This window comes from Triticum aestivum, chromosome 2B, assembly GCF_018294505.1.
Source record: "Triticum aestivum cultivar Chinese Spring chromosome 2B, IWGSC CS RefSeq v2.1, whole genome shotgun sequence".
NCBI classification, from domain to species: domain Eukaryota; kingdom Viridiplantae; phylum Streptophyta; class Magnoliopsida; order Poales; family Poaceae; genus Triticum; species Triticum aestivum.
In genome coordinates this window covers 95,303,504-95,313,530 of record NC_057798.1, presented here as the reverse complement: position 1 = coordinate 95,313,530, position 10,027 = coordinate 95,303,504, and the positions used below count along the sequence as shown (strand labels likewise).

General features: G+C 46.8%; 1 long non-coding RNA gene across 1 annotated transcript; it reads right to left on the bottom strand.

Annotated features, from left to right (window-relative positions):
* Positions 1-8,901: 8,901 nt before the first annotated feature.
* LOC123040608 (uncharacterized) lies at positions 8,902-9,610 on the bottom strand. The gene is made up of 2 exons (XR_006418205.1): positions 9,474-9,610; positions 8,902-9,332 (listed from the first exon to the last, which is right to left on the bottom strand). It is a non-coding gene; the product is annotated as an uncharacterized lncRNA (long non-coding RNA).
* Between the last annotated feature and the right edge of the window lie 417 nt (positions 9,611-10,027).

The window sequence follows — 10,027 nt, the reverse complement described above, 5'->3', positions numbered from 1 at the left end:
AGTCCGGCGCTAGGCGTAGAATCTTCGGAGACGGGCTGCGTTCCATGGGTTTGGCTCGAGTCGGTTATCCGATGCGTTTCGCAGACGGTATGCTCCGCCCGTCAGGACTTGATCGATGATGAAGGGACCTTCCCATTTGGGCTTGAGTTTGTCCTTTTTCTTGTCCGGCAGGCGTAGAACTAGTTCGCCAACATTGTAAGTTTTGGCCCGTACTTCTCTGCTTTGATATCTTCGAGCCTGCTGCTGATAGAATGCGGAACGAGCTTTTGCCACGTCACGCTCCTCCTCTACGGCGTCCAAACTATCCTGCCGATCCAGCTCGGCTTCTCTTTCTTCGTACATGCGCACGCGAAGTGAGTCATGAATTATGTCGCAGGGCAAAACTGCCTCTGCGTCGTACACCATAAAAAATGGTGTGAATCCGGTAGTATGGTTCGGCGTAGTCCGCAGCCCCCAGAGTACGGAGTCGATCTCCTCTATCTAGTGCGTGTTAGATTCCTTAAGGGACCGCACTAGTGTGGGTTTGATGCCGCTCATTATTAGACCATTTGCTCGCTGCACTTGACCGTTAGTTTGAGGGTGATAGACTGAAGCGTAGTCGAGCTTGATGCCCATGTTTTTGCACCAGAGTTTAACCTCGTCGACCGTAAAGTTTGTGCAGTTGTCAGTTATGATGCTGTGGGGGATGCCGTAACGGTGTACAACCCCATATATGAAGTCTATCACCGGTCCGGATTCGACCGTCTTTACAGGCTTGGCCTCTATCCATTTGGTGAATTTTTCCACCATGACCAGTAGATATTTTTTCTTGTGGGTTCCTCCTTTAAGGGGTCCAACCATGTCAAGCCCCCAGACCGCAAAAGGCCAGGTAATGGGTATGGTTTGTAGGGCGGTAGGCGGCATGTGGCTTTGATTAGCGAATAATTGGCAACCGACACATCGCTGCATTAAATCCTGAGCGTCTGCCCGGGCCGTCGACCAATAAAATCCGGTACGGAAGGCCTTGCTTACAAGGGCCCGGGCTGCGGTGTGGTGCCCGCCGAGTCCGGCATGAATTTCAGCCAGAAGATTTCGCCCTTCTTCTTCGGAGATACACCTTTGAAGGACTCCGGTTGTTCTTTTCTTATAAAGCTCTCCCTCGTGTACTTTATAGGCTTTAGATCACCGTACTATGCAGCGGGCCTCGTTTTGGTCCTCGGGAAGTTCCTGCCTAGTTAGGTAGGCTAGGAATGGTGCTGTCCATGGGGCAATGACTGCCATTATTGTGTGGGCTGACGGGGTTGTTTCGTCGGTGGAGCCACCAACTGTGTCAGAATGTTTGGTGAGGGGCAGTGTGGTTGTGTCCGGGCTGTTGTTTCCGGACTCTCCCTCCCATGATACGGATGGCTTGAAAAGCCTCTCTAGGAATATGTTGGGAGGGACGGCATCGCGTTTTGCGCCAATGCGTGCCAACACGTCTGCTGCCTGGTTGTTTTCCCGGGCTATATGGTGAAATTTGAGCCCCTCAAACCGAGCTGACATCTTTAAGATGGTGTTGCGATAAGCTGCCATTTTCGGATCCTTGGCATCAAAGTCTCCATTTATTTGGGATATCGCGAGGTTTGAATCCCCGCGTACCTCTAGGCGCTGAATGCCCATGGAGACCGCCATCTGGAGACCATGTAGAAGGGCCTCGTATTCGGCTGCGTTGTTGCAGTCCGTGTACATAATCTAAAGTACGTATTGGACTATATCTTCGGTTGGGGACGTCAGAACAACGCCAGCCCCCAGGCCAGCCAACATTTTGGAGCCGTTGAAGTGCATGATCCAGTTGGAATATGCGCCGTACTCTTTAGGGAGCTCGGCTTCAGTCCATTCGGCGATGAAGTCAGCCAAAACCTGCGACTTAATAGCTCGCCGTGGCTTGTAAGTTATGTCGAACGGGAGGAGCTCAATGGCCCATTTGGCAATCCGGCCCGTTGCGTCACGGTTGTTTATAATGTCATTAAGAGGTACTTCGGAGGCTACTGTTATCGAACACTCTTGGAAATAGTGTCGTAGCTTCCGAGATGCCATGAACACCGCGTATGCTATCTTTTGATAATGCGGGTACCGTGACTTGCATGGAGTTAGGACAGTGGACACGTAGTAAACTGGTTTTTGGAGAGGGAACTTGTGTCCGTCCGTTTCTCGTTCGACAACGAGCACCGCGCTTACAACTTGATGGGTTGCCGCGATGTATAATAGCATTGGTTTGCCCGTGTTGGGCGCGGCCAGGACTGGATTTGTTGCTAGTATGGCTTTGATTTCTTCGAGCCCGGCCGTGGCGGCATCCTTCCACTCGAAGTGTTCGGTGCGCTGCAGGAGGCAATAAAGGGGTAATGCCTTTTCTCCTAAGCGAGAGATAAAGCGGCTTAGAGCCGCCACGCATCCAGTCAATTTTTGTATTTGCTTGAAGTCTTTTGGGATATCCAATTGTGACAAAGCTCGGATTTTGGCTGGGTTTGCTTCAATTCCTCTACCGGATACGATGAAGCCCAAGAGCTTCCCGGCTGGTACGCCGAAAAGGCATTTTTCTGGGTTGAGCTTAATGTCATATGCTCGAAGATTGTCGAATGTGAGCCTCAAGTCGTCTACTAGAGTTTCGACATGCTTGGATTTGATGACTACATCATCCACGTACGCTTCAACTGTTTTGCCGATCTGGTTGGCCAGACATGTCTGAATCATGCGCTGATATGTTGAGCCGGCGTTTTTGAGCCCGAAGGGCATCGTGTTGAAGCAGAATGGGCCGTATGGGGTGATGAATGCCGTTGTGGCTTGGTCTGACTCTGCCATCTTGATTTGGTGGTAGCCAGAGTATGCATCAAGGAAACACAATGAATCGTGTCCTGCAGTGGCGTCGATGATTTGATCAATGCAGGGGAGGGGGAAGGGATCCTTTGGGCAGGCTTTATTTAGGTCTTTGAAATCGACGCATAGGCGCCAGGATTTGTCCTTCTTTGGTACCATCACCAAGTTTGCTAGCCAGTCCAGATGTTTTATATCTCTGATGAATCCGGCTTCCAGTAGTTTTGCTAGCTCTTCTCCCATGGCTTGTCTCTTGGGTTCAGAGAAACGCCGAAGAGTCTGCTTAACGGGCTTGAATCCTTTTAGGATGTTCAGGCTGTGCTCGGCCAGCCTACGTGGGATTCCTGGCATGTCTGAAGGGTGCCAGGCGAAAATGTCCCAATTTTCTCGTAGGAATTCTCTGAGTGCGGCGTCTACATCAGGTTTTAGTTGTGCCCCGATGGAGGCCGTTTTTGTAGTGTCCGTTGGATGGACTTGGAACTTGACTATTTCGTCTGCCGGCTTGAAGGAGGTGGACTTGGATCTTTTGTCGAGTATCACATCGTCCCTGTCCACTGTGGAGCGCAAAACAGTTAGTTCCTCGGCCGCCAGGGCTTCGGATAATGCCTCGAGGGCCAGTGCGGCTGTCTTATTTTCGGCGCGGAGCACTGTGTCCGGATCACTAGCAAGAGTGATGATTCCGTTGGGTCCGGGCATTTTGAGCTTCATGTACCCGTAATGGGGTATAGCCTGAAAAATTGTGAATGCTTCTCGCCCTAACAGAGCATGGTATCCGCTGCTGAACGGGGCCACTTGAAATGTGACCTCCTCGGATCTATAATTATCCGGCGTGCCGAACACCACATCCAGTGTGATTTTTCCTGAACAGCACGCTTCCCGGCTGGGGATTATTCCTCTAATGGTTGTGTTGCTTCGCTCAATGCGGCTCCAGTCTATTTCCATTTTTCGCAGGGTTTCCTCGTAGATGAGGTTTAGTCCGCTGCCCCCGTCCATGAGTACCTTTGTAAGCCGGAAGCCGTCCACTATCGGACTGAGGACTAGTGCAGCTGGTGCTCGTGCTGTCCGGAATTTAGGTTCGTCCCTGGCATTAAAGGTAATAGCCGTGTCACTCCATGGGTTTATTGTTGCTACTTGGTAGACTTCGGTAAGGCTGCGGAGCATCCGTTTCCTCGTGTTGTTTGATGTGAAAGTCTTGAAGACTGTTGACACCGTACTGGTGTTTCTGGGGTGGTGCTCTGCAGATTCTGGAGTTAGAAGCTCCTTGCCACTTCTGGCCACCTACCGGAGTATCCAACATGCTCTAAGGCTGTGAGTTGGTGTGACTTCCCCTGAACTATGAATTTTACAGGGTCCATTGAGCCATCCCTCCAGTACGGTCCCATACCCTATAGAGGGTTTTTGTTTTTTTCTGTTTGGCTCAGGTGCCTGGCGATAATGCGCCCTTTTGTTTCGGACTGGGATTGTATTCAGGGCCGGATTGTCCCAGAATTTAGTTTCAGTTTTCTGAACGCTTTCTGTCGCACAGTACTTTCGTACTATGGATGTCAAGTCGGCGAAGCGTGTAATTTCGCGGCGACTTATGGTGTAGAGGATTCCGATGTCCGTGTAGTTGTTGCAGAAGAATGAAATTGTGTCCTTCTCACACAGTCCTTTATCCTGTTCATAACCAGGAGGAATCTGGCCCAGTAGTGGTGTAATGTTTCCCCGGGCTCTTGCCGTATTTGGGATAGATCCCTTATATTTGGGTGGGCGGGTGGATTTAAATCCGGAACCTCGCCCGATCCAAGACTCAGGGGCCAAGAAATTTCCGAATTCGGAAGCTTGTTTTCTTGGACGTTATTCAATGAATCGGGCCTGCTGCCTGACTTTAGGTTCAGGGTTTGGGCGACATCCTCCCCTCCGTGGATATCCGGCTTGGAGGGATCGGGAGTCCGGACACATCTGGTCCTTAGGATGGGCGAAGATTCGCCGCATTGTTCTTCCACCACTTCAACATGGTGGGTGACCTGGGGAGAGTCGATCTCTCTCTGATCGGGTTTAAGCCCAATCTGACCGTCATCTGTAGCGACTCCCAGGGCGGCGATGCGATCCAAGAGATCGTTTAGGGAAGAGAGCTCCCTCGGATCTAACTGCTCGGAAAGTTCCGAACTGATCTGGAGATTGCTTTCGATGACCCGATAGGTCATCGCCGGCGCGGCGGCCGAACAGGCGGTCATCAAAAAACTGCCTAGCCGGAGAGTTTGGTCGACAGCCAAAGCTTCTTTAGCAATGGTGCCGTCTTTAAAGACGGGGTGCGGCATCCTTCCTGTCGGTGACGACACAGAGGAACTCTCAATGAAAGCACCAATGTCGGCGTCAAAACCGGCGGATCTCGGGTAGGGGGTCCCGAACTGTGCGTCTAGGCGGATGGTAACAGGAGACAAGGGACACGATGTTTTTACCCAGGTTCGGGCCCTCTCGGTGGAGGTAAAACCCTACTCCTGCTTGATTGATATTGATGATATGGGTATTGCAAGAGTTGATCTATCACGAGATCAGAGAGGCTAAACCCTAGAATCTAGCCTATGGTATGATTGTTGTTCGTCCTACGGACTAAACCTCTCTGGTTTATATAGACACCAGAGAGGGCTAGGGTTACACAGAGTCGGTTACAATGGGAGGAGATCTTCATATCGTATCGCCCAGCTTGCCTTCTACGCCAAGGCAAGTCCCATCCGGACATGGGACGAAGTCTTCAATCTTGTATCTTCATAGTCCGGGAGTCCGTCCAAAGGTCATAGTTCGGCCATCCGGACACCCCCTAATCCAGGACTCCCTTAGGCCTCGATCATGAGAACTACGCGGCAGCGGAACAGCGTCGTAGCGGAACTCCATAGCACAGGGACACCAATGTGGACACGATCTAGACTCGAACAACACTCCTTTCCAACGATACTTTCCTGAAATCTGGCATGACACGCCAGGTCAGTACATTGAATGTACTTTCAAGCTCACAACAAGCATAAACATAATGACAAACAATATCATGATAATTAACCATTTCATATTAATGCATCAATATATCCCACATGCTGTGATCATGCTCTTGTGATAAAAGTCCCTCGGACTAGCTTACCAACCGTGATCGCTCTTGGACCACATACGTACCAACCTCAAGGTATTATCCAGAGACATCTCGTGATCATTCCGGCGATCACAACCACGACCCATATTTGGTCTTAAACGGTGATCCTTTTGGTTATCACAACCACGACCAACACTTGGTCTAAACGAACAAGATGACCTTTCCGTCATCATCAACAGTGCAAAGTTCATAACTTAGTGTGCAAAATTTATTAAACATTGACCCATGGTGTGACCTACTTTCGAGCGTGTCCGTAACCGTGGACTCGGCTATCGATATATTAATACACTCTGCAAAGGTAGTGCACTATACCCACACCACGGAACCCATGGCCTCGCACTCCCATTCGGGTGGACGAACGGCATTCCGACGAAACCCCTCCATTGCCATGACACTCTCCCGGCCACTTCGACTCACTCCCCATCGGGCTAGTCCTAGGTGGCCCCGTGTCTACAAAAGACACAACGACCACCGTCGTGGCCAAAACATAAACGATCCCACACGGGGACCCAGTACCATAAACTCAACAACGGGCACACAAGGTTATGCCTGCTTACCGGGCCGGGGTACCGCACGCCCATAACCTTCTCTAGTTGGAGGCACCGACCAGAGGCATGACAACAGACCGAATAAAGGCCTTCTCATAAAGGCAAATGTGGTTTCACTAGGAAAAACTCGATTTAGTGGCACCCTGATTCGGTGAACAATATATTCAAGTTGACTTATTATCAGGTTCAACTTAAAGTGAAAATAACCGGTGTCATAATGCCATGACATGCAACACTAACATATGCATCACATATCAACGGAAATGACTGAGTCAACTGTATCCACACTAAGCTTCAAAAACTCATGACACTTCTCTAGTTAAGATTAAACCTCACTTTAAACAGAATCTTTTCTAGCAATTTTACCATTTTTACTCATGGAAGAAAATAACTCCACTAATTATTTATATCCATAGTCATATTATTCTTTCATCACCCAAAAATAAATCCTAGTTTCTTTACCAACTAAACTAACTTCAAACTTTATGTAAATCAAGCATATTAACCAAAACAAGCAATTAATAGAATATAAATAACATAATAAGGATTTAAATGCATGGAATAAATCATTCATTCAAGTAGAAAATCACAAATATTGTAATGGCACCATGAACATGTTGTTGTGGCTTGCCTTAGTGCAGATGAGGTTCACAAGACCCCTGGTGATCCTCAAGACAAGCCTCACCTCTGAAAATATTTAAAAACACTAAAAGAAATCATCAAGAAACCTTCTGAAATTCACCAGAAAATCTAGACAGCAGGGAAAATCCCATCTTTGGTGAGCTGTTAGATTTCTGTACAAAGAACACAATGCAAAAAGAATCAATTCATTTGGACTTATGGTTAAAGAGTTTGGCTGTTTGAAATTCTCTGGATAAAATTAAAATTTGAATTTAAATAAAACAGATTGGGAGGGGTGATGTCGAAGGCGTAAAATCCTCGGGGCGCCACCACTCGTACCGCTTCATGCGTGTACTGAGTGGCTGACTAGCGGGCCCTGCTAGTCAGGTGAGGTGGAGGGGGAGAGGGACACAGAGGACGGCGCGGCTTCCCCGGAGCGCACACCAGCGATGAGGGCTCCTTGGCCAAAATGAGAGGGAGGGATCAAGAGAGGAGACGGAGACGCACCTGCCCGTACCCATAGTGTAGCTAGGGGTGGTTGGACGGCGCTGGAATCAGCCTCTCCCGCGGAGGCAAAGAGCGGAGGTCGCCAGAGACGAAGACGACGACGAACGGACACTACTAGAAAAACCGCTACTAATGACGCACCTAATTTGGCCATTAATGGCGCATCACTGGTGTGCCATTACTAGCACGCCATTAGTAATTTTTACTAATGGCGCACCAGTGGTGCACCATTTGTATCTGGTATACTAATGGCGCACCAGTATGCGGTGCGCCATTAGTATGCCTCCCAGGGGCCATGTATACCCAGGTGCTTTGGCATACTAATGGCGCACGACCACGGGATGCGCCATTAGTAACCGCGGCATACTAATGGCGCACTGTCCAGTGATGCGCCATTAGTATGCTTTGTCATACTAATGGCGCACTATCATGTGATGCGCCATTAGTATGAATATTAGGTTTTTTTTTTATTTTCTGTTTTTTTGCACATGTTACAAAATGTATAATTTTACAAAATATAGACAACACACATCAACAACATATTCATCGAATACAATAGAAGATTAGTCTTTGAATACAACTAGATGACCAGTTGCGCCAATGGCGCAAAGGCCGAGAGTAAGCCATGTATTGAAAGAGTGTACATTAATATTATTCAGACACATGTTGAAACATATGAAAATAAGTACTTATTGCTGGTAGATAGATACTTAGTAATGATACATAGTGTTCTAAGAAGCTTACGATTAATTATTTACAATGTTATTAGCAAACAAAGTAGATAGTCACATATAGGCGCTATGAAGTGATAAACATTAGACAGAGTCATCGTTGCACCCTTGACCATGGCGCAAAAAGCGAGAGCGAGCCAAGCATTCAAAGTATGTGTATGAGATTCATTTAGAATCAACTTATAAAGATACTTATATTCCATTACATGAAAGCTATGCTTGAAAGAAAACATTCCGATCAATTGGTGATAGCATACATTGGCTTTAAAAGACAGGCTATATTAGCATAGATGAATGGTGTATATAGTGCTTGCCCGTTAACCATTGCTCGAGTCTTGTACCTGCCGTCAACAGGAAGGAAAGAACCTACGACCCAGGCGGACGAACAACCTAGCCGTACACTGCAGACAGGACCAGAGGCCTATAGAGGAACAAAAATAATCAAGCGACTGTATGTAAAACAATAAGCAGATGGTACACCACTGGGAGAGACTGTATTTGATACATATAACAATTGAGCATATTTTTGGAACACCAACTGGACCATGAAACAAACATATATAGCAAGCCAAGAAAAGGAGGAATCATGATGCCACAATGAAAAGAGTAAGTCCAATGGACACAACTACAGAAGTACATGTCATAGGACAAGATGCAAAATCTATATATCAATTAGATATAGAAACAAAAACAGGAAAGAGTAATCATAATGATCTGAGTATGTTGTAGATTTCCTACTGAAATTATAATTTAATCAATTTAATGTCAAGAGAAATGCAATGAGGAAAGGGCCTGTAACATGGAGTTGGTCCAACCCAGCCTCTCTAATTCATGAAACAGTAAGTTAATTGTCACAGTCTTCTAGTTATTAATGGTCCTGCGTCACTAATCTCAACCAATGCCAAAAGTTTGTGATCCCATGAATGTACTAAGCGATTTCCATCAAGCCTGGACCAGCTCTCTTAGATACCCCTGCCAAAAATAGGAAAATGGAACTATGAATACTCTCAGCTTACACAAAATAAAAAACTATGCAGGACATGATAGACACTTAGAATTGCAAAGTTCATTCGATGTCATAAAGCAAAAGACTAAGAACCATTATGTACCAACCTGGACGTTGCCTCTTACTCCCTTAGATATCATGGTTCAACAAATAAACCTCTTACTCCCTAGAAATAGTAAATCCTGCCTTCATCAATTACAGGGAGGAGCTTCCAACTGGATTTGAAGGACCATTTGTATTATACCCCCCCCCCCTATACCAGTATAAAAAACAACAATCTTTTCACCATCAATAGTTATCCTGCAACATCATTCAACTCTCACATGATTTAGAGAGAGTAGTAATGAAGCACAGATAATAACATTTGTCAGAAAAGAGTAGGAGAGAAACAAACAGAGTACAATTTGAATGCTCAGAACAATCAAATTAAACACTACAGGGAAAACTAAGAACAATCAACCTTAACTACTGTAGGGAAGATAAAAGTCGTCTCAAATTAACTGCTATTGGCTTTACTAATCTACTATTGTTCAGACTGATTATCAACTACTACAGGAAAAACCAAGAACAATTGACCGCAACTATTGCATGAAAGATAAAGCATTCTCAAATTCTTTTTTCTTTCCGAGTTGAATGACTCCATCCAGACCAAATGACCAAG